The sequence below is a fragment of the Balaenoptera borealis genome, assembly GCF_965194805.1.
Source record: "Balaenoptera borealis genome assembly, chromosome: 1".
Taxonomy (NCBI): domain Eukaryota; kingdom Metazoa; phylum Chordata; class Mammalia; order Artiodactyla; family Balaenopteridae; genus Balaenoptera; species Balaenoptera borealis.
The window spans coordinates 11227684-11251712 of record NC_138860.1 but is presented as its reverse complement, the minus strand read 5'-3'; positions in this window follow the sequence as shown (position 1 = coordinate 11251712).

The following is a 24029-nucleotide window of genomic DNA, read 5'->3' as shown; positions in this document are numbered from 1 at the left end:
GAACATTATAAGCTAACTGAATCCGTAAAGCAAAATCCGTAAAGCAAAAAAGACCTCATAAAATTATGGTGCTTAATGATTACAAAAGAAGAAGAAACAGAGAAAGATAAAGGGTGTGGGGAGGTCTAAGACATCGTAATTAAAATTGATCAACAAAATTCTATTGCTAAAGACACAACGACATACTCTATTGATGAGGCTTAGCCTATAGCTGTGGTTTATTTTTACAGTACCTGAACTCTTTCAGTTGTTGCCAGAGGCAACTGAGTGACAATGCCAGGCTATGCATGAAATTTTGGATGTCTTTCTTTTAATAAAAGCATAAGCAACAAAAGTAAAAATAGAGATGTGGGGATACATCAAACTAAAAACTTCTGCAAAGCAAAGGAAACAATAAACACAGTGAAAAGGCAACCTAGGAATGAGAAAAAATATTTGCAAATTATATATATGATAAAGGGGCTAATATCTAAAATATATAAGGAACTACTACAATTCAATAGCAAAAATACAAATAACTCAATTTAAAAATGGGTCAGTGATTTGAATAGATATTTCTCCAAAGAAGACACACAAATTATCAACAGGTATATGAAAAGATACTCAACATCACTAATCATCAAGGAAATGAAAATCAAAACTATAATGACATACGACCTCACAGCAGTTAGAATGGTTATTATCAAAAAGTCAGGAAAAAAAAAAAGTGTTGGTGAGGATGTGGAGAAACTGGAACTCTTGTACATTATTGGTGAGAATGTAAAATGGTGAAGAAACTACAGAGATTCCTCAAAAAATTAAAAATAGTATCATATGATCCAGCAATCCTACTTCTGGGTAAATATATCGAAAAGAATTGAAATCAGGATCTTGAATACATATCTGCACATTTACTGCAGCATTATTCACAATTGCCAAGATATGGAAACAACCCAAATGTCCATCAATGAATGAATGGATAAAAAGACAATGTGCCATGTACATACAAGGCAATATTATTCAGCTTTAAAAAAGAAGATTCTGCCATTTGTGACAACATGGATCAAACTGGAGGGCATTATGCTAAGTGATATAATCCAATCACAGAAAGACAGATACAGAGTGATTCCACTTATATGAGGTATCTAAAATGGTCAAACTATTAGAAACGGGTAAAATGGTTGTTGCCAAGCGTGGCGGGAATAAAGAAATGGGGAGTTGCCATTCAACAGGTACAAAAATTCAATTATACAAGGAAAAATAAAAGTGTCTGGAGAAGAATGGCTGTGATAGTTGTTCAACAACCTGAATGTACTTAAATGCCACTGACCTGAACACTTAAAAATGATTAAGATAGTAAATTTTTTGTTATGTGCATTAACCACATTCTTAAAAAGTGAGTTTAGGGACTTCCCTGGTGGCGCAGTGGTTAAGAATCTGCCTGCCAATGAAGGGGACACGGGTTCGGGCCCTGGTCCGGGAAGATCCCACATGCCACGGAGCAACTAAGCCGGTGCGCCACAACTACTGAGCCTGCGCTCTAGAGCCCGCGAGCCACAACTGCTGAGCCCGCGTGCCTAGAGCCTGTGCTCCGCAACAAGAGAAGTCACTGCAGTAAGAAGCCCATGCATCACAATGAGGAGTAGACCCCGCTCGCCACAACTAGAGAAAGCCCGCAGGCAGCAACGAAGACACAACGCAGCCCAAAATAAATAGACTAAATAAAGTTATATATTTAAAAAAGGGAGTTTACAAGTTAAACTTCCCAACTTTCAGAGCTGTAAAATGCTAGAGTGTGAATGTGTATCTAGTTTCTCTGATTCTAATTACTAGGTTCTTATCAAATTTATTTAAGAACTATCTAGGCCTGTGGTAAAGAATAAATATGTCATGAAACTGCAAAAGATGCTTTGTTACTTGGAATAGTACTGTGTTTTCTATAATTATAAGTTAACTTGAAAGAATAAAGTGTAAAATTACTTTAAGGAAATGCCAAGAAAATTCAGATGCAGCAACATTTATCAACAAGCAGAGTCATCTTACCATCTATCTACAAGCATTTTTCAGTGTAAATAATGCATAGATGTTAAGGATCACCACCTACCTATAGTCTGTAAATCCAGTTGAAAGGACATGGTTGTCACTTTGATCTTAACAGAAGGCAGAAATGTCCTGTCACCATCCAATCCCTCATTGGCTAAAATGTCACCTCGTCTATGGAGGCAATCTATTTATTGCCCCTATAATCCACAGATTATATGGAACCCCAAATTGTCCTTGAACCTATATAATTAAATGCATACTTAGAAATATATCATATAAATTTATGATGCTAATAATGATCTTTTTAATATGCATCATGACTACCTGAAGCACTTAAAGGAAGAGTAATTTCTTTAAAAGCATACAACCATTTTCAGGGTTTTCATTAAGTTTAATAAATGTTGGCATTTTGACATGAAACATTTTTTTTCCCCTAGAGGAGGACAGAAAAGTACATGTTTGTGTGTCTTTCAGTTGACAGATAAATCTAATTATCATTGAGTTAAACTGCCATATCAGTATTAGCCATGTATGTGTTTGCAATTTAATTGTACATAACTAAAGGATTCATTGATCAAATTTGCAATGCAATATATACATCATTTGCAAAAGGTGAGAGCTTGAAAATACCTATCCCAGAAATCATGGGTCTATCCTCACAAGTGGAAATTGCCTTGATTCAACAGATTTTCCACTAGCCATAGTTTCCATAACTTAGTATGAGTTATATTTAGCAACATAATACTAACAACATTTTCAACATTATTCAGGTAATATTTAAAACATTTTTATTTTAAATATTACATTGGATGTGATTTGACCATATGATTTACAGAGGAAGGTCGTCAGTTACAACAATAATTTATTCCTAAGTCATTTGCTAGGTGAACAAAGCTTGTACAAATAGATTTGATATTTGGTTATGGGATTTTAAGGAAAATAAGTGTGTATAGGAGATGTTCTTTGCTGTTTCTAAAGTTATTTTTCCTTCCCTCTTTGCTGTCAGAATTCTGACTTTTCTTGGTGCACAGCCTCAGGCATGAATCATGATTTTTTAAGTCAATCATGACACTATCATCCCATTGTCATATTGATAAGTTTCTGAGCCTCTCTTATAACTACAGATATCCAGTTAAGCATGTTCTAGCCAATAGGATATAAGGTCAGGAATGCTGGGCTTCCCTGGTGGCGCAGTGGTTGAGAGTCTGCCTGCCAATGCAGGGGACACGGGTTCGAGCCCTGGTCTGGGAGGATCCCACATGCCGCGGAGCAACTAGGCCCTGTGAGCCACAACTACTGAGCCTGCGCGTCTGGAGCCTGTGCTCCGCAACAAGAGAGGCTGCGATAGTGAGAGGCCCGCCCACCGCGATGAAGAGTGGCCCCCGCTTGCCGCAACTAGAGAAAGCCCTCGCACAGAAACGAAGACCCAACACAGCCATAAATAAATAAATAAAATAAATAAAATAAAATAAAATAAAATAAAATAAAGTAAAATAAAAAATAAAAAAATAAAAGGTAAGGTCAGGAATGCTGTGTGCTTCAGGGGGTAATAAATGCTTTTCATTAAAAAAAAAAAAAGGAAATAAAAGAGGAGAAAGACTTTTATCCCCATGCCTCTTTTCCTTTTGAGACCTGTGTTTGTGAGGGAGCTACAGTCATCGTACAACTCTCATAGGGTTATATTTCATTGACATTGGAATCCTAAGCAAGGAACTAAGAGTGATTTGACAGAGCATGATTCGGAATAAGTAGGAAACCTGGCATCTGGCACTGGCCAAAATTTGGATTTAGATGAGTCATTTTACATATGGTTTCCCCAGATGTTCCATGAGGAAATTAAACAAAGATACTTTCATAGTAAGGATCCTACTCCTAAATCTATGGTTAAAAGAAACCAAAAAGAGTGACTATTCTGATAACAAAGCAAACAGACCTGCCATTATATGAAAAAAAAAAAAAAAGTAACTGTTTGATAACACTTAATATGAGTCTAAATGCATAGGAAACTTTTAGGAATGTTCTTAACAAAATAAACAAAAAAGCTTATATGAATCAAAACATGCTAGTGACCAGAGTTACAATTTAACTACAAACTATCTTAGCAAGCCACTTAGCTTATTGAAGATACAATATTAAAACACTGTTTTCAGTTTAAATTTACCTAGATGTAACTATTATGAGCATGAAAAAAATCTGCCCTCCCTTTACCTAAAAAAAAAAAAAAAAAGTTAAAAAAAAATAGTATCCTAATGCCATGATCAATAGATCTTTTAAGTATGTATAGTCATTTGTTATTTGAGTAATATAATTACTCAAGTACCACCTCTTACTTTTTCCCTAGAATTTCCTAATTATTTCCACAACAAATATACCCTTGTGATGATTAATTTTATCTGTCAACTTGACTGAGCCAAGAAATGCCCAGATAGCTGATAAAACATAATTTCTGGGTGTGTCTATGAGAGTGGTTCTGGAAAAGATTAGCATTTGATTCAGTAGATTGAATAGCAACAATCACTCTCATTAATGTGGGTGGACACCACCCAATCCATCAAGAACAAAAAGGTGAAGAAAGAGCCATTTCTCTCTCTCTCTTTCCACCTCCCTCTCTTTTTGAGCTAGAACATCCATCTTCTGCCATCAGACATCAGAGCTCCTGGTTCTTGGACCTTTGGACTATGGGACCACCTCTCCCCACTTCTCAGGCCTTAGGCCTCAGGCTGGGAGCTACACCATCAGTTCCCCTGGTTCTCCAGCCTTCAGACACAGACTGAATTATAAGTAGCTCCCCTGATCTCCAGCTTGCAGACAGCAGGACTTTGTGGTTTCCGTAACTGTGGAGCCTATTCCTATAATAAATCTCTCTCTCTCCCTCCCTCCCTCTCCCTCCCTCTCTCTTATATATATATGAAATATATATATATATATAATCTCCTATTGGTTCTGTTCTGCTGGAGAACCCTGACTAATACAGCCCCTTTACTGAGTTAAGCTTGATACGTTTTGAGGATCAAGTCTCATTTAACCTCTTCCTAGATTTGTATCATATTTCAATAGGATTTTAAAAATTTAATTGCATTTAAAAATAGATAATAACCTTGAGTATCTGATGTGTGCATTGGGTAATATGATTCAGACTAAAAAAAAAGGTTTCTAAAATGTCTTTTTTTATATAAATATGGCATACATGGTATATTCATTTATAATATTAATTATGCAATATTAATTATATTAATATTGTATAATTATATGTTATATATAATTATATACTAACACTTAATTTAGGTTGTTCTGAGAGTATAGTCAGAATTTGAATTTATACTGACAGGCACAGATTCTCCTACTAAATCACAGGAAAAGGTAAATAAGGAGGACATCAATGGAAAAATTTGTATAATTAGAATTGCTGTCAAACCCCTACCTGTCCAGTAAATAAAATTAGGTCACCTAAGAGCCTCAATGGTTTCTTTTGGTCCTCTTATGTTAATGTAAGTTTGAAAGATGATCTCTTTTTCCCTAGCCAAATTTGAAATTTTGCCCCTTTTCCATATGCCAGGAAAAAATGTTGACTACATTAATTTTTTTTCTGTGGTAAGAGCCTTTCCTCCCAGTATTTGGAAAAATCATGACTCTGAGAATTCCTTTATATAATAATTTTCCCCGACAACTAATTTTGGGAACCTTGAGGACAGTAATGGTGTAGATGTCACAGTCTGTGGAATGAGAGCTGGGTCATTTCTTCTGGGCACTAAAGAAAAATAAATTAATTCTTTAGGAATTAAAGATAATCTAGTAGAAGATACTGTGGTAAATGGTTAAAAATACCCTTTTCAAACTACATACAAGACATAAACCATATTTCAATATTATAATGCATAATAAGTAAACACAAATCCTATACTACAGGAAATTCCATAGATAAAACACATCCAGATCCCTGAGAGTTTTTATAATATCGTTTGTCTCTCTACTCAAAGGCAATTTACCTTCAAAAAGGATTCTGCGGTCACACTATTTTGCCTCAAAACTCAATTCTTTTCTAAATCTTGCCTCGTAAGTTTGGTGTCCAACCTATTTGTTCATTTCAATATTTAGATTGTTTTTTTCTCTCATGTCTATGGTATTACTTCCTGAATGACTGTGAAATGCTTCATTTCACTTTGGATTTAGCAATCTGATCAATAACTATTTAAAACTCTATCCTTCACTGATGATTGTGTATGTTAGAATAAATTATGCCACCTCAATTACAGATTCAATTTATTTTTCATTTAAGGAAGCTCATTACCTTATTTCAATACCTTACATATCATTTAAGGTATATCTCAATACTTTATATTTCATTTAATAAATCTTAAAATAATAATTTTATTTCTATTATATTTTAGACTTAATTTCTATTCAATTTATTCTATTTTTAATTATTAAATATACCATATCTAAATGTTATAACCATTAATTTATGCTATTATATTTTACTGAATGATTGGATTTCTTAAATCTCAGATGTTTACAAGCAGTCTGGAATTTGTGTGCCTTGAATCCCCAGTGTAAGAAATTAAATGTAGATATTTTTCAAATAATTTAAGGATATTAAAATGTCAAATAATGTTTAGTTGCTTGTGTTTTTTAAATTATTTTCTTTCTCCTTAATAAATATTGCCATTGACTAGCCGCCAATCAATTAATTGTTATCTCTTCATGTAGTAACTGTGGCGCTCTCATGCTATGGTGTCATTTTTTATAGTATCAGTTGTGAAATTTAAAGCATACAAGGTTTTTTTTTTTGGTTTTTTTTTTTGAAGAAATGGCACCAAAATTCTGCTTTAAGTATTACAGGTGGCTTGGATAATTTATTGTTAAATAATGGAATGTGATATTTTTCTAATTCTAAAATATTTATTGTCTGAAGTGAGAAAGAGTTGGAATTTTTTACTACAGTTTTGCTTGAGAGAAAAATAAAATAAGAAATCTTCCAAAAAGGCAAAGTAAACACACAAATCCTGATGTAAGTGCACCAAATCCAAGGCATGTAGCAGTCACAATCATTGATGTATGTTAAGCCTAGGTACTGATTTTGTTCTACAACTTCAGTGTACCTCAGCTAATGACAAAGCTCGGTTTCTGTAAAGCCTTATGAAGAGAATTCTACAGAAATATCCTGCACACCTCCTGGAGAGAAACATACTGGAGAGTGACAACAAGTGCCAATACACCTCGGCCTAAGTAGAGCCCACCTTGACCTTGGCATTTCAGTTTTCAACAGTAAGAGAAGCAGTTAGCCTTTTCAACATCATTTATGTGCATATAGAGTGACTTAACGAAAAGTAACACATGCATCAAAATTTTTGAAAGTTGTTCTAGAAGCTTTTTCTGAAGAAGGTGTGATAAAAGGTTTTTCAACAATAAACTCATAAAGTAAATTGGACATGTGAGAGTGAAGAAAACGTGTCGGGGGATGATTAATGAGGTGGCTCAGAATCTTATCCTTGGGGTAAGTATAGAGTGGACAAGTCACCAGAGCCTGCAGTGTTTCAACTAAAGCAGCTAAACCATCTGCCTTTAGAAACATAAGATTAAATGTGTGACACACTTTATGATGCTGCAAAATCAAAATGTATTGTTATTTTCTTTAGTCAGTTGCAGGGATATTGCACTTACACTTTTTTTGCAATATAAAATAACCAGGCCTTGGAAAAATTGATAGGGAAAATACCAAAATTATTCCCTGAGTTCTGTAATACAATTGCTATATGATATAATCTTCAAATTTTATATTAATGCTTTATTTTATGTTTTTTATTTTAGAAAATGGTCAAATATTATAAAGGATTGAAAAATAAGAGAAAGAATAATGAATTAAGTGTATTACTGTTGCACAGTTAGAATCACAATTTTTCCCCATGCACGTATTTCCTAGAATGGAGAGTTGCAAAAGTTAGTATAGTAGGAAATCAAGAGATAGGTCGCTGAATTTTTCAACAGTTTCATAATACAAAGTATATATATATGCAGGATGAGAGCAATGAAAAGGTGAGAAGTTACAGTCTGATTACCACACTAAGATTCAGTGACACTGACGTGTGTGTGTATTTGGCTTCCAGGCTCCTACGGCTACTAAGACTGTGTCAGAGTGTTGGTGTCCCCGTGGGGCAAACAATAAACTCAAATTTATCAACAGGTTGTTTGAATGGTGTTTATGAATCAGCAGACAACAGCGGTCTCAATGAGCCATGAAAATGAAGCATTTACTCACTCATATATTCAACAAATTATTCACTGAGGGCTCATGTGTATTCAACTTTTCAAAAAAGTTTGCCAATAAATTCAAACATGTTTATATTGAGTAGGAATTTGTAAAGCTTATTTTTAGGCAAATATGCACTATGAATTTCCAAGCAGGACTAAGGATATGCAATACTTTAGCCTTTTCCAAAGGGGATCTCTAGCAACTAATGTTTTTCATAGCAGAGCTCTGGGAAAGATTTTAGATGAATTAATCCTTACAACCAATCTGAGGGGATAGTTAGTATTATTATCCAATTGTTTTGATGAAGCAACTTAGTTTAGAAGGTTAACTTGCCTGAGTTCACTCATGCATTAGCAAGTGACAGAATTGGCACTTGCACCCTGGTCCTCCAACTCTACATGTGATATACAGCTCATGACACAACAATGATACACAGACCTAAAACTTAGTATCTACTGCAGTAAGACAGCTATGAAAGTGGAAGCTATGTTCAGCTTAAAGTAGCCATAACTGGCATAGCAAGATTGGTATTGCTTCTAAACACCTGAAATTTTACAGGAGAATTTTGGAGCTTTCAACTCTTTCAGTATTCATTAATTTCTCCCCAGCTTTTCAGAATTTATATGCCAAGCATCTGACAGTGGGGCCTTCTGTGATTGGCATCAGACACTCTTTACCTCATTATGTTCTTATTTCCCACTACCCTCTACCTAATTTACTCCACTTTAATTATGTTGATCTTCTTATGATATACTTTAGCCCAAGGTTTAGATATAAATCCTCATGATTCGGTGACCAGTACATTAACAAAGATATTCACCCCTAACCACCACCTTCCTCCCTTCAAGCATAAGGTAACTGCAAAAGAAACTCAAGTGTGAAAAGGGAGGAGGGGGAACATGGTCACTGGTCACTTATAAAGTCTCCTGGGTGGATATTATGAATCCCCCCTTTCTCCATGTTGGAGTAACTTCTTTAAAGGAACCTGGTTCTACTCTGTAATAGATTTGCTCCATCAGTGGAGATTACACGTTCCTTGGTGTGGCAGAATTTTAATAGCCAACCCCCTATTAGTTCAGGTTTTCAGAGTTAGGTTTGCCTGAACAATCACAGGCTTTTTTTTCTTTTGATATGGACCATTTTTAAAATCTTTTATTGAATTTGTTACAATAATGTTTCTGTTTTATGTTTTGGTTTTTTGGCCTTAAGGCATGTGGGATCTTAGCTCCCCAACCAGAGATTGAACCCACACCCCCTGCATTGGAAGGCAAAGGGGACCACCAGGGAAGTCCCAATCACAGGCTTTGAAGCTAAAGTTTTCCTGGGCCAGTTTCCTCAAAAACTCAGGAGGTTTCTGATTTATTTGCTTCCATTCAATTCCTTGTGAAAGAAATTACAGTACAATCAGACATCTACCCAGACTAGTTCTTAAGCCTGGATGACTATTATTTACTGACATCTATACTCATTTTAATGGCAGCTACCTCAAGGCCATGTGAAATAATAGGATGAGTGAACAGACAACGTACATAATCTGATCTTGCAGCTGGGCTGGTTACCACTTTATGTCCAAGCACATTGATGTGTAGCCTCCATAATCTTATCAACAGCTGCTCAGTGGACAGAAGCAGCTGGCTTTTATAACCCTGCAAGACTCCATGTTAGTGGATTCTCAGTTAATTTAGGTTGCAGCTGCCGACAAAGAAAGCCTATTTAGTAGAGTGGTATTCCCTCCTTCTCTGCCCTGGTTTGTTAATCTGGTTTGTACTACCTTGTTAAAGCAGGTAGGAATTGAAAAGAAATATCAATATTGAGACTTTTATTTGCGGGCTTTGTAGGTATCTTGTCTAGCTCCCCTGTTATTTCAGTGAAAGTGATTTCTCCTGACAGCATAAAATGTGCCAAAATCTTTCAGTTCACTTCCGATTCTGATTATTAATTACAGTACAGTGCTATAACAAAAGTATCCAATGGCTCAAACAAGCTAGGCATTAATGCCTTCTGCCAAAACTTGATAGGTGCCTAGCTCATGGAAAGAAGGTTGGTTTGTTTCCTGAGGTCATACATGGGTCCAGGCTCTTTTTACCTTGTGACCTTATCATTTGTTAGGGCTTTCTCTCAGCCTTAGCTGAAGGCTGATCTCCAGCATGCCATCTGAATTCCAGTTTGAGGGAAAGGAATAAAAGTAAAAAAGATAGGGAGCCTCTATTTCAAGGAGTTGACCCATAATTTGAACATGTTACTTCCACTCACATCTCTGTCAGGATGCCTCAGTCTCATGACTGTGCATGATACAGGAATGGCTGGGGGGCTTCCCTGGTGGCGCAGTGGTTGAGAATCTGCCTGCCAATGCAGGGGACACGGGTTCGAGCCCTGGTCTGGGAAGATCCCACATGCCACGGAGCAACTAGGCCCGTGAGCCACAACTACTGAGCCTGAGCGTCTGGAGCCTGTGCTCCGCAACAAGAGAGGCCGCGACAGTGAGAGGCCCGCGCACCGCGATGAAGAGTGGCCCCCACTTGCCGCAACCGGAGAGAGCCCTCGCACAGAAACGAAGACCCAACACAGCCAAATAAAAAACAATATAAAAAAATAAATTAATTAAAAAAAAAAAAAAAAAAGAATGGCTGGGGCTTTCAGATGAATGTTCATGATTCTTCTGAGGCTCTGACCTAGCGTTTGCCATTACAGATAGTACAGAGGGGAGAACTGACATAGGGGAGAAATGGGTCCAAAATCGGCAGTTTCTACCATAGAGGATGAGCACTCTGATCCACTCATGTTTCCTCCTCCATCAATAACTGTCCACAGATTCTATGCATTTTCTGCGAGGTTCATGCTTTTTCCCTTAACACTTTGTAGTTCTTTAGATAGAGATAGATTTAGATAGATAGATAGATAGATAGATTAGATAGATAATCTTAATATCTGTCTGTTATATACGTTCCAGATATTGCCACCCCATTTGAAGGAGATAACAGTCCTTGTATATACAGTCACTTCAAAAATATCTTCATTGAATCTTTCAAAATTATTCTTCATAGTTACATTATTAATGTTTTATTTAAGAAACGATTTCCTGCACTGAGACTTTAATGTATTCTATGCAAACTTTAAAATTAAAAAATTTTGCTTTCCATGGTTGGCTTTAATCCATCTGGACCATATAATTTTAATATACAGAAAACTGTTAGAAGTCCTATTTAATTTTTGTTTCCATATGAATAAACAATTGTCCTGGCAACATTTGTTTCATCTTATATGCAATATATTCTTCCTAAATTAAGGTTCCTAACTTCATAAATTTCTGTTCATTTATTTACAGATTTATCTTAATTTAAAAGGTTTATACTAATTCTTGATATCTGATAGGCCTAATCCTGCCACATTAACTTCTATTTCATCTATTGGCTATTCATGACATTGTTCATTCATAGATATTTTGAAATCAGATCACAACTCTCCATGAAACTTGGGGATTTTTAAAGAAATATAATGAAGGTATTGAACGTTTGGAAATAATTTATATATTCATTGAGGCTCACGTTTACTAGCAGTGGTATATCTGTCCATTTATTTCAGAATTTTTGAATAGCTTTCAACAAAATTTTCTTAATTTAGTAAAGTTTTTAACATAATTTGTTAAATTTATCCTTATATGTATTTATTAATTATATTTTAATTTTTATTATTAATAACTTTTACATATATTTAGAAATTTAAATTAATATTAGGATATTTTATCTTTGGAAATTATCTTCCCTCTCTACTTATCCTAGGAATACATTAACATTTCCATTTTTGAAATTAATGAAAAATCAAATATATGTGAATAAGAGGTTCTGTCATCATATTTACTCTCTTATCTTGCTGGAAGTCTCCTGTACTATTTATGAATCTCATTTTAAAGCAAAATGATTCTAAACTCTGAAACACAGATGTTCTCACTTAAAAAAATTCATACTTTGATATTCTTGATGTTTTCACATTTTTAGTTCACTCTTAAATGTGAAAGTGAATAAGATCTATACTATTACTTGCTGTCTCTGAATTATTATAGTCGTTCTACTTTTCCAAATTCTATCTTGGTTTTTCTTATTTATTTACTTTTAATATGGTGATATAAACTGATGGATTTTCAAATGTCAAATCAGTCTTTCTTCCATTAAAAAAAAGGGAGGGGTAAACAAATCAAACATAAGCAGACAAAAATAAAAATGTGAATAATCAGAGTAGAAATAAATGAAATTTGAAAAAACAACCAAACTAAAGACAAAGCTAGGAAATCAAAGCTAGTCCTTTAAAATATAAATAGATTATTAAGCCTTTAGTCAATCTAATGAAGAAAAAAAGAGAGGAGACATAAGTGATCCACATTGGGAATGAAGGAGAGGAATGTAACTGATCCCAAAACATTACAAAGGTAAAAAGGGGATACTACAAGCATGTCGACAACCATAAACTTGATAGCTTAGATTCAAAGGGCAATCTAACACATACTTGTTTTATAGTTTTTATCAAATGTATACTTTTTAGTTAAATAAAAGTTACTAGAGACAAAAAAAGGAGATGCCACTGATGTATCATTTTAGTTACTGGAAAAACTAAAATAAATAAATAAATATTTATATATGTATTTGTTTAAAATAAGAATGTGATATTTTAGAGAGCTTAAAATTTCTTGCTGAAGGAAAATCTTCAGGAGTAGTAGATTCAGTACTACTATATGAAATATGGCACCTTGATATTTTCTTAGATTAACTAATTTCCAGAAAATTCATATAACTAGAAGTCCCTAAGGTTAAAATTAGTAACAAAATGGAAAACTAAAGGGAAAATGTGGTTTACTTTGGGTGGAGGGAGGAAAATAGAGTCAGAAATACATAACAAGGGTTTAATAATCAGAAACTAAGTTCATCTTTGTTGACACATATTTCTGCAGTGTAAGAATATTTTGTTGAAAGCTCTTCAAAAATTTCCATGGTAAATATTTTTTCAAATAGTCTTAAAAATCACATTATAAAGTGACTAATCAAAGAAAATTGAGTAATAAATTCAAAATATAATTTAATATATCACAACCAAACAATCATTTTATTCACTCAGTAATATATTCATTAATACAATTACTATCTATTAAGTGCTAATACGTACAACTCCTTTTCTACAACCCAATCTGTTTCCATGCAGATGATCATAACTGAAAAATGCAAACACCCTACAGGTATCATTTGAAATTCATACCTACTAATATTATGATAAGATTCTTATCAAATGGGATATAAAAACATCTACTTCCACATAATAAAAGCCATATATGACAGACCCACAGCTAACATCATACTCTATGGTGAAAAGCTGAAAGCTATTCCTCTAAGATCAGGAACAAGACAATGATGCCCACTATTACCACTTGTATTCAACACAGAACTGGAAATCATTACCAGAGTAAGTAGTCAAGAAAAGAAAAAAAGCATCAAAATCACAAAGGAATAATTAAAAATGTCTCTGTTCGCAGATGACATGTTATTATATATAGAAAACTCTAAAGACTCCACCAAAAAACCTGTTAGAACTAATAAAGAAATTTCAGTCCACTGCATAAATAAATTAATGTTTCAGTTTCAGCTCCAACATGTAAAGAGTCTGGAAATCATGACTCTTATCCTTTCAACAAGAAAATACAGAACAAACTAAAAGTTGGTGACTCTTAGTGGACTCATCATAGAAATGAAGTTGCAGGACAAACCACCACCTTAAAATCTCTAGAGAGACAGAGAAACACAGAAAGTCACAGCTGAGATCAGGTTACTTGGAGCTGAAGCCACGGGAGGATTATTGATAAGAACAGTTAAATTTAATTTTGATGAATTGCTAGAGGTTGAATGGGGACTAGTATGATCATCACTATTGATCCCATGAACATTAAAAGACTAATAAATTTTGTAAATATTTCTGTGTTAGTCTGCTAGAGCTATCATAACAAAATACCACAGATTGGGTGGCTTAACAACAGATATATTTTCTCATAGTTCTGGAGGCTAGACGTCTAAGGTTAAGATGTTGGCAGATTTGGGCTCTTCTGAGGCTTCTCTCCCTGGCTTGCACATGGCCACCTTTTCACAGTGTCCTCACATGGTCTTTTCTTAAAATGTATCACTGGTATCTCCTTGTAGGTCCATATTTTCTTTCCTCTAATAAGAACACCAGTCATATAGGATTAGGACCCACCCTAAAGACTTCATTTTAACTTAACCACCTATTTAAAGACCTTATCTCCAGATAAGTTTACATTTTGAGGTACTAGGGATTTGGAGTTCAACATATGAATTTTAAGCAGGACACAATTCAGTCTATAACACTTTCTTTGTCCATAGATTTGATGACTTAGATGAATTGGCCAATTCCTTTAAAAACACAACAACCAAAACTCACACAGGAGAAATAGATAAAATGATTAAGTACAATACTACTATAGATTAATTCAATATTTAGTAACTTGCCAAAAAAAGTAAGTGTCTGATCCAAATACTTTCGCTATTGAATTCTACCAAAAATTTAAGGAAGAAATCAAACTAATACTTTACAATCTCTTCCAGAAAACAAAAGCAGAGGGAACTCTTCCTAACTCATTTTAATGGGCCAGCATTACTCTAATATCAAAACCAGATAAATATATTTTAAAAAGGAAAACTACAGACCAGTATCTCTCGTGAACATAGATTAAAGAATCCTTAGTACAATATCAGCAAATCAAATCCAACAACATATTAAAAAAATGATATACCATGATGAAGTGGAATTTATTCCATGTACCCAAGACTGCTTTAACCTTTAAAATCAATTGATGTAATCCAGTGTATTGATAGACTAAAGGTAAAAATATCACCTCTAATCTCTCCTATTATATCTCATACTGAAAGTCCTAGTTAGTGCAATAAGACAAAAAGAAAGAAAAAGTATACAGATGGAAAGGGAGAAATAAAACTGTCTTTATTTGCAGATGACATGATTGTCTAGGAAGAAAATCCCAAATAATCAAAAATCAAATAATCAAAAGAAAAAAGCATCCTGGAACTAAAAAACAGCAAGGTCACTGAATACAATACAAGATAATAAACAAAAGTCAATTTCTCTCTTATCCAGCAATGGCAATTGGGATTTGATATTAAAAACAAAACACTGTTTATAATAACACCAAGATGAAATATTTAGGTATAAATTGAATAGAAATGTCCATAGGTGGAAAACTACAAAACTTTGATTAAAGAAATCAAAGAATAAATAAATGAAGAGATGTTTCATGTTCATGGATCGAAGGATTCAATATTAAGATGTCAGTTCCTTCACACTTGGTTGATATATTTAACAGCTTTATTCATAATTGTCAAAAAACTGGAAACTACCAAAATAAGTTTCAATAGATGAATAGATAGACAACAATAAATCCATACAATGGAATTAGTATCCAGCAATAAAAGGAAATGCGTGATCAAGCCACAAATCCATGTTGTTAAGTGAAATGCTAGTCAGAAAAGGCTACATATTATATGATTCCAATTATATGATATTCTAGAAAAGGCAAAACTATAGAGACAGTGATTGCTTGGAGTGTGGGGAAAGGAAGACAGGGATAAATAAGGGAAAAACAGGAGATTTTCAGGGGAGTTAAACCATTCTGTAGGATATTGTAATGGTGAAAATATGGGATTGTGTTTGTTAAAATGCATAGAGTTTACTGCATGGAATGAACCTGAAGGTTCACAAATAAAAAAATTATGTAGGAAGTTGAGGGATCCCAGGAAGCAACGTGGACTGTGACAACAGCACGTCACTCTATTTACAAACGTATGAAACGACCTCAGTGAAAGGGTGGGGGGCGGGTGGGGGATGAACTAAGTAACTCTGGAAATAAGGGGCATATGTAAGACTGAAGCAAAATGGGCTTCCCAAAAGCATTGCATTCTAGCTGATAAAGTTCTTCCCACTGGGGTACTGGTTAAAAATTCCAGTATTTCTACTGTACTGGAATTGAAAAACGAGTTAAAACGATAGCAAATAGGGCTTCCCTGGTGGCGCAGTGGTTGAGAATCTGCCTGCCAATGCAGGGGACACGGGTTCGAGCCCTGGTCTGGGAAGATCCCACATGCCGCGGAGCAACTAGGCCCTGTGAGCCACAACTACTGAGCCTGCGCGTCTGGAGCTTGTGCTCCGCAACAGGAGAGGCCGCGATAGTGAGAGGCCTGCGCACCGCGATGAAGAGTGGCCCCCACTTGCCACAACTAGAGAAAGCCCTCGCACAGAAACGAAGACCCAACACAGCCATAAATAAATAAATTAATTAAATTAAAAAAAAAAAAGAGAAGTCAATTAAAAAAAAAAAGGATAGAAAATAAATTAAAAGGATCGCAAATAAAAGGATAGCAAAGAGGAACCCGGTTTATTTGTTGGAGTAGAAATTTACATAAAATCAAGGGTAGGAGGCTAGAATGATTCCTGTGATAGTGGATTGATGTTGGGGACATCAGGAAGACATAAATTAGAGTTGGAAACATCAGACAATTAGCTTAATATAGATACAGGTTATTACAGATATTTTTAATGTAAATATATATGGATTAGTATATACACATATATTTCTTTGATAAGTTTGCTGAGAGGGTATAAAGGAAAAGACACTTCAGTAGGACTTGTATAATTTAGCATCCAGATCTTGTTTTCAAATATTATTTTTGAATAAAATGAACCAGAGCTCCTCAGATAAATGGTTGATTCTAGGACTGTGTCCAGAAATATACAAGATGAAACTGAAGCACATTGCAGTGCCAGAAAATAAGGAAATGCTAAAAAGTACTTCAAAAAAAAAAATACCAACACTGATAGAAGCACGTCATAGAGGCACAAGAGCCAAGTCAAAGAGCATCAAATTGTCAATAATGAAACAGAGTAAGAAAATAAATTAATGTAGTACTGGATTGTAATCCAAAGTATAATATACATATCATGAGTCCATACTGATATAAATAAATGATTCTACAAATAAGCAAATAAATGAGAGAGAAGAGACAAATCTTCCATGCAGAAGAATTCCAAATGATTTATGTAGACTCTCCATCATCAAGGAGGGAGAGCAAAAGTTCCTCCCTGTGAGATGCACAGTGATTTCCTTCCTGAGTACAGTATGGAAAGAAAAAGCGGATAAGAGTAACTTTACAGTAGAAAATCCTGACAAGCACTCCCTAGGTCAGGTGATCAAGATCAACAACAACAGGCATTAATCATGTTGATACTATGTTCCCTTTAATGATGCAATGAAAATGGTACTTTACTTCTCCTGCCCCCCTCCCCAAAGCACATAACTACAGTCTAATCATGAGCAAAACATCAGACAAATTTCAATAGAGATTTATGCTACAAAGTTCCTGACCAATAGTCCTCAAAACTCTCAGCATCATCAAAAATGTCTGAGAGATGTCTGAGATGTTGTCAAAGGATACAAACTTCTAGTTATAAGATGAATAAGTTCAGGGGATCTAATGTACAGCATGGCGACCATAGTTAACAATACTCTACTGTATACTTGAAAGTTGCTAAGTGAATTATCTTAAATGTTCTCACCACCGTAACAAAAAAGGTAATTATGTGGGGTGAAGGATGTGTTAATTGGCATTATCGTGGTAATCACTTCATAATGTATACATGTGTCAAATCATCATGTTGTACACCTTAACACAATGTTATATGTCACTTATATCTCAATACAGCTGGAAAAACAAAGAAAATAAGTCTGCGAAACTCACAGACAACAGAAATCTAAGGAGACAAGACAACTAAATGTAATGTGGTCTCCTGAGTGGAATCCTGAAACAAATAAACAAATAAGGATATTAGGTAAAAACTGAAAAAAAACCTGAATAAACTATAGGCTTTAGTTAAGAATAATGTATGAATATCTGTTCAACAATTGTAATTAATGTACTATACTAACGTAGAGATTAATAAGAATGGAAATTGAGGGATAGTTATATGGGAACTCTATTATCTTCTCAATTGTTCTGTTAATCTGAAACTTTTGTAAAGTATAAATCTGTAAAACAATTAAATGACCTTACAATAGCCCACAAAGTCCTCTGTAATACCGACCCAGTGCTACCTCTCTAAGTGCATCTTTTACTGCCTTCCCTTTACTCAGTTGGCCTCGGCCACACTACCTTCCACACTGGTCCTCAAGGACACGATATATCCGCTCCCACCTCAGGGAGTGCATACCTGCTGTTACTTCTACCTGGAACATTCTTTCTACAGATACCTGCTTAGCTCAAATCCTCAGTTCTTCATGTCTTTGCTCAAAAATGCCATCATAAGAGAGAGCCTCCCAACCTATCACAGGTAAAATAAGAAACTTTCCCCATCCCATTTCCTGAAATCCCTATCATTCTTGCTCAATTTTATTATCCTTCATAGAATTTATCAGTATTTGACATGTTATATATTTACATGTTTATTTATTTAAGGTCTGTCTCCTTCTACTAGCATATAAAGCAGCATGTGGGGAAGAATTTGACTATTTTATTCACTGCTGTATGCCCAAAATTTTAAGAGTATGTAGTCAATGGTTGGTATTTAATATATGAATGAATAAAGCATGCACTAGGCTGACGAATACATATAAAATCTCTCTAAATATATGTTAGTCTATCAGAAATATATATAAATACTATATTATAGTAAAACTTTCTCCTCACTCATCCTTAATTTCTGTGAATTTTTCAGAGCTTAAGTTTACATTTTGTATCTGTACAACACTTTATAATACTTCCATTGTGACAGCTGCACTAGGCATAATGCTGTTTGCAGCACAGTGTGAATTGCAATCTGGAATATATAATGTTTAAACCTCTGACTGAACTGGAATATATAATTTAGCAATGTAGTAAAAAATGTGCATGAACTTGGCATTAAAAATGACAATAAAATATTATTACCAAGCAGAACTTTGGAATACTTCTTGTAGACTTCTTGAGTGTGTACTAGAAAGGAAATGCTTTACTAGTACTCAGTTCATGAACTTTACTGCAAAAGAAATGACAATTGAGTTACATAGTGGTGTCACAATTTGGATGTAATATCAAAAACCTGGAGGATGTAAGATATGAGAAATAAAATACTAAATATGCTTCCTATTGAGCATTTAAATCTGTTCTAAACATAAAATGAACCCATAAATTTCCATTTTAATTTTCTTCCAACTGTATAAGCTGGAGAAATGTTGTTCTGTGTATTGAATATGCTGAAATTAGTCACAGCAGAGACAAAAATGTAAAACAAGTGATCTGGAAACACCCATTATTGAGAGCCATCTTTAAACAATAGAAAAGTAAGATATATATGATTTTTCAAGTATTATAACTAACACTGACTCATTGCAGCTAAGATATTAATAATTTATTAAGCCTTGGTTAGAAAATGATAAATTGCTCATTGGATAAATATTACTATTATTCAAGAAATATTAATGGAACATCTACTATATTTGTTTTAAGGAAATATTATTCAACAAGAAAAAGTCATTGAAAATCTACTCTATTAAAGGAAATCTCACAGATCCAAAATTTGGAGAAATAATAGGGAAGATAAGCGTCATAAATATTTATAATACAAAGAAGAATATACTGAGTTGTATCACTATTTTTGTATGTTTACAAGAGAGAAATGAATGCAATTCCACACAAGACAGTTAATAAACATGGATTTCTGGCAACCATTCCTAAACCAAGACTTAGAGATACCACCAAGGAAAGAAGGAACTATATGTATATAAAACTGCAGTAAAAATCATTAAGAACTTCTTTGGATTGAAAAAGCTTAGAGAAGAGACAATAGAATAAAAGATCAAGACGGAGGAGAAACAAAACTGATTGGAATGGGTTGGAAGAGAGCTTCCGGGTTACGTCCTTCTCTTTCTTCTATATTACTCTGGGTATATCAATACCTGTGCTACCAGGACTATGAATCAGTTATCTGGTAGTTTTTTGTTTTTTTTTTAAAAATTAATTAATTTATTTATTTTTGGCTGTGTTTGGTCTTCATTGCCGCGTGCGGGCTTTCTCTAGTTGCGGTGAGAGGGGGCTACTCTTCATTGTGGTGCATGGGCTTCTCATCGCGATGGCTTCTCTTTGTTGTGGAGCACGGGCTCTAGGTGTGCAGGCTTCAGTAGCTGTGGCTCATGGGCTCAGTAGTTGTGGTTCACAGGCTCTAGAACGCAGGTTCAGTAGTTGTGGCACACAGGCTTAGTTGCTCTGTGGCATGTGGGATCTTCCTAGACCAGGGCTCGAACCCGTGTCCCCTGCATTGGCAGGTGGATCCTTAACCACTGCACCACCAGGGAAGTCCCCTGATAGTTTTAAAATATATCCACAGTGTCCTTGATGTTCCTAGCATCAAAAGGCAGAGTCTTAATTCCCCTCTTCTTCAGTATGACTGACTTCAGTGGCTGACTTCAGAAAAATACAGTAATGTGGAAGTGCTGATGTTCTACTTCAGAAACTAGGTCACAAAAAGTACTGGGGCTTCCTCTGTCTGGGATTGCTTACTCTGTGGAGGTTAGCTGTCATGTCCTGAAGACAGTCAATTAGCCTATGGATAGGCTCAGTTAGCAAGCAACTGAGGTGCCTGCTAATAACTGGTGCGGATCTGAGGCCTTCTGCCAAAAGCCATTGAGTGCACCATCTTGGAAGCAGACTCTTCAGCTCTTACTAACATTCCACCTGAAACCAAGTGAGAGATTCTCAGCCAGAACTATATTTCTAAGATGCTCCTAAATTTTTGAGCCACTACACCCTGAGAAACTAAATGTTTTGTTAGAACATTAAGTTTTGGGGTAATTTTCTATACAGCAATATATAACTAAACCAATATTTTAACTAAAGGAAAAGGAAAACTTTTCCTTATTGAATTAGGAGTTCTCCTTAAATGATACCCATAGGACCAAACCCTATCTTTTATGATGCACAAATATTTCTCCAATGTATTTTGCTCTTTTGGCTCTGTGTAAGATGTCTGTTGTCAAAAACCCTTTCAGAGTTGAATGTATTTAATATTTATGTCTTATATTTAAGAGCTTCTATGTGTTGCCTTGGGTGAAATGGAGCAGAATTCAGAGGAATAGCATAGGACAGATGATGAGTAACAGGGGGATGAGGCCATTATTTTCAAGTTGTGATTTGGCATAATTTAAAAGAGGGATAGATGTAAAGACTTTACATTTTTATTGCAGTTGGCTAAGGGGTCTTTTAAGGAAGGGACTTCTTTTAGAAGCTTCCTCAGACTAATCAAGAAAATGAACTGCATTAACATCATTGGATGTTTGTGATGTTCTTTTCCTCTTTTCTATTGAAATGAACAATTTTCGTCATATCAAATGTTCCCTAAAGTTACAACTGTAACTTTAAATTATTTTTGGTAAAAGTATGCAGTTTAGACAGATAAACACATAGATTAGAGTTACACTGTAAGTGCATGAAAGAAGCCGGTGTCTGGCCCAAATGACCTAGACTAAGAAGAACTCATAAGCATCTGACGATGTTCAGGAGATATAATGCTTGTATAACTCACATATTCAGTCACAATTTAATGCTTCACTTTCTCCAGTTGAAGACCCAAAACATTTTCAAATCCCAGTGAAAGAAGGGTTAGAGAAAAAAAAATCTCTTTTAGAACTAGATTATCTCAAACAAAACAAATATGACTGAGAAAGGTTCTAATGTGTTACTGTTTTTAATGTTTCTTTAACTTTTATGAGAATGGGATAAATAACTCATTATGTTTTTATTTCAAACTATTACACATTGTCCTATATATTTTACAAACAAATTTGTAAAACATACTTTTTGTTTGTTACAAAAAACTCATATCTGCCTTCCAAAGAATAAAGGGAAATCTAAGTTTGTCTTCTGAGACACTGTCAGCCCTGAGCTCTTTTCTCTGTGTGCCTATACAATGCACAGACTCAGTTCAGGAATTCTTACTAGGTCAAATCACATACCTGCAGGCTTCTTGCAATGGAACGCTTCATTTCTACAATGTCAGGTATTTTTCTTCCTTTATTATAGTTAATTTTCCTTGAAGCTTGAATAGGAGTGAAAAAAAATATTTCTGCTATTATTTTCCAGCATACACAGATCCACGCCTTAAAGGTCATCTGAAAATCACTGGGTAAGATATTTAGATCAGGCCAGAGTAGCACATTAATAAGTGCCAGAATGAACAAAACCTAAATGTTAGAGGGTTGAACTTTGGAATGCCAGATTTTGGGAGGGATTTTTATTATTATTATTTTAACCAGGTTCTTTAGGTCTAAGACAAAATAATTAATTCTCCTTGCCACAAGTTTATTGATAGATATAAAGGAAAAGTAACTGAAGTTTGTGCTCCATTTGTCAGCACAGAAGGCTCCCACTTGAGTTACATGCATTCTCCTGAGCCACTTTGTTATCTTTTCTTCATGCTTGAGTGGCAGAATTTGGTTGAGAGCCCTGGAGGACAATTCATGCCCAGGCAAGTCAGAGGGCATAGGTGAACACAGAGGAGTATGATCATTTTAATGTATTGTTGGATTCAGTTTGCTAGTATTTTGTTGAAGATTTTTGCATCTATGTCCATCAGTGATATTTGCCTGTAATTTTCTTTTTTTGTGGTATCTTTGTCTGGTTTTGGTATCAAGGTAATGGTGGCCTCACAGAATGAGTTTCGGAGTGTTCCTTCCTCTGCAACTTTTTGGAAGCGTTTCAGAAGGATAGGTGTTAACTCTTCTCTAAAGGTTTGACAGAATTCTCCTGTGAAACCACCTGGTCCTGGACTTTTGTTTGTTGGGAGTTTTTAAAACACAGTTTCAATTTCAGTACTTGTGATTTGTCAGTTCATATTTTCTATCTCTTCCTGGATCAGTCTTGGGAGATTGTACCTTTCTAAGAATTTGTCCATTTCTTCTAGGTTGTCCATTTTATTGACATACAGTTGTTTGTAGTGATCTCTTATGATCCTTTGTATTTCTGTGGTGTCAGTTGTAACTTTTCCTTTTTCATTTCTAATTTTATTGATTTCAGCCCTCTCCTTTTTTTTCTTCATGAGTCTGGCTAAAGGTTTATCAATTTTGTTTATCTTTTATGTATATGTATAACTGAATCACTTTGCTGTACCCCTAAAACTAACACAACATTGTAAATCAACTATGCTCCAATGCAAAACAAAAAATTTTTTAAAAATAATAAAAAAGGGAAAGAAAGACAAACATATAGGAAGGTTTTATGGGTGAAGTAGTTAAGAAAATTTGTGGCTTTTGTCAAATCAAAAGTATCAGAGAAGTTCATAGCAGGCACCAATAACACTTACTGAAATAAAAAGAGTGGCTATATGTATAGGTATAACTGATTCATTTTGCTGTACACCTGACACTAACACAACATTGTAAATCAACTATACTCCAATAAAAAAATTTTTAAATATGGAAAAAATAAATAAAAAGCTGGGAAAAAATGGGAAGACTAAAGTGGAAAATTAAGTAAATGTAAATAAACATTATAAAATAGTCATAAATAAACAAGAAAGACAGTGACAAAACATAAAGACATGTGCTATGCTTTTGAAGTTCCATAAAGCTTTAGGTAAGAGCAGAGTAGGGAAAAATGGTTGGGTGATAACACTTTCCCAGTTTCCAAAAGTCAGAGACCCCAGACCAGTACCAGATCATCATGAAATC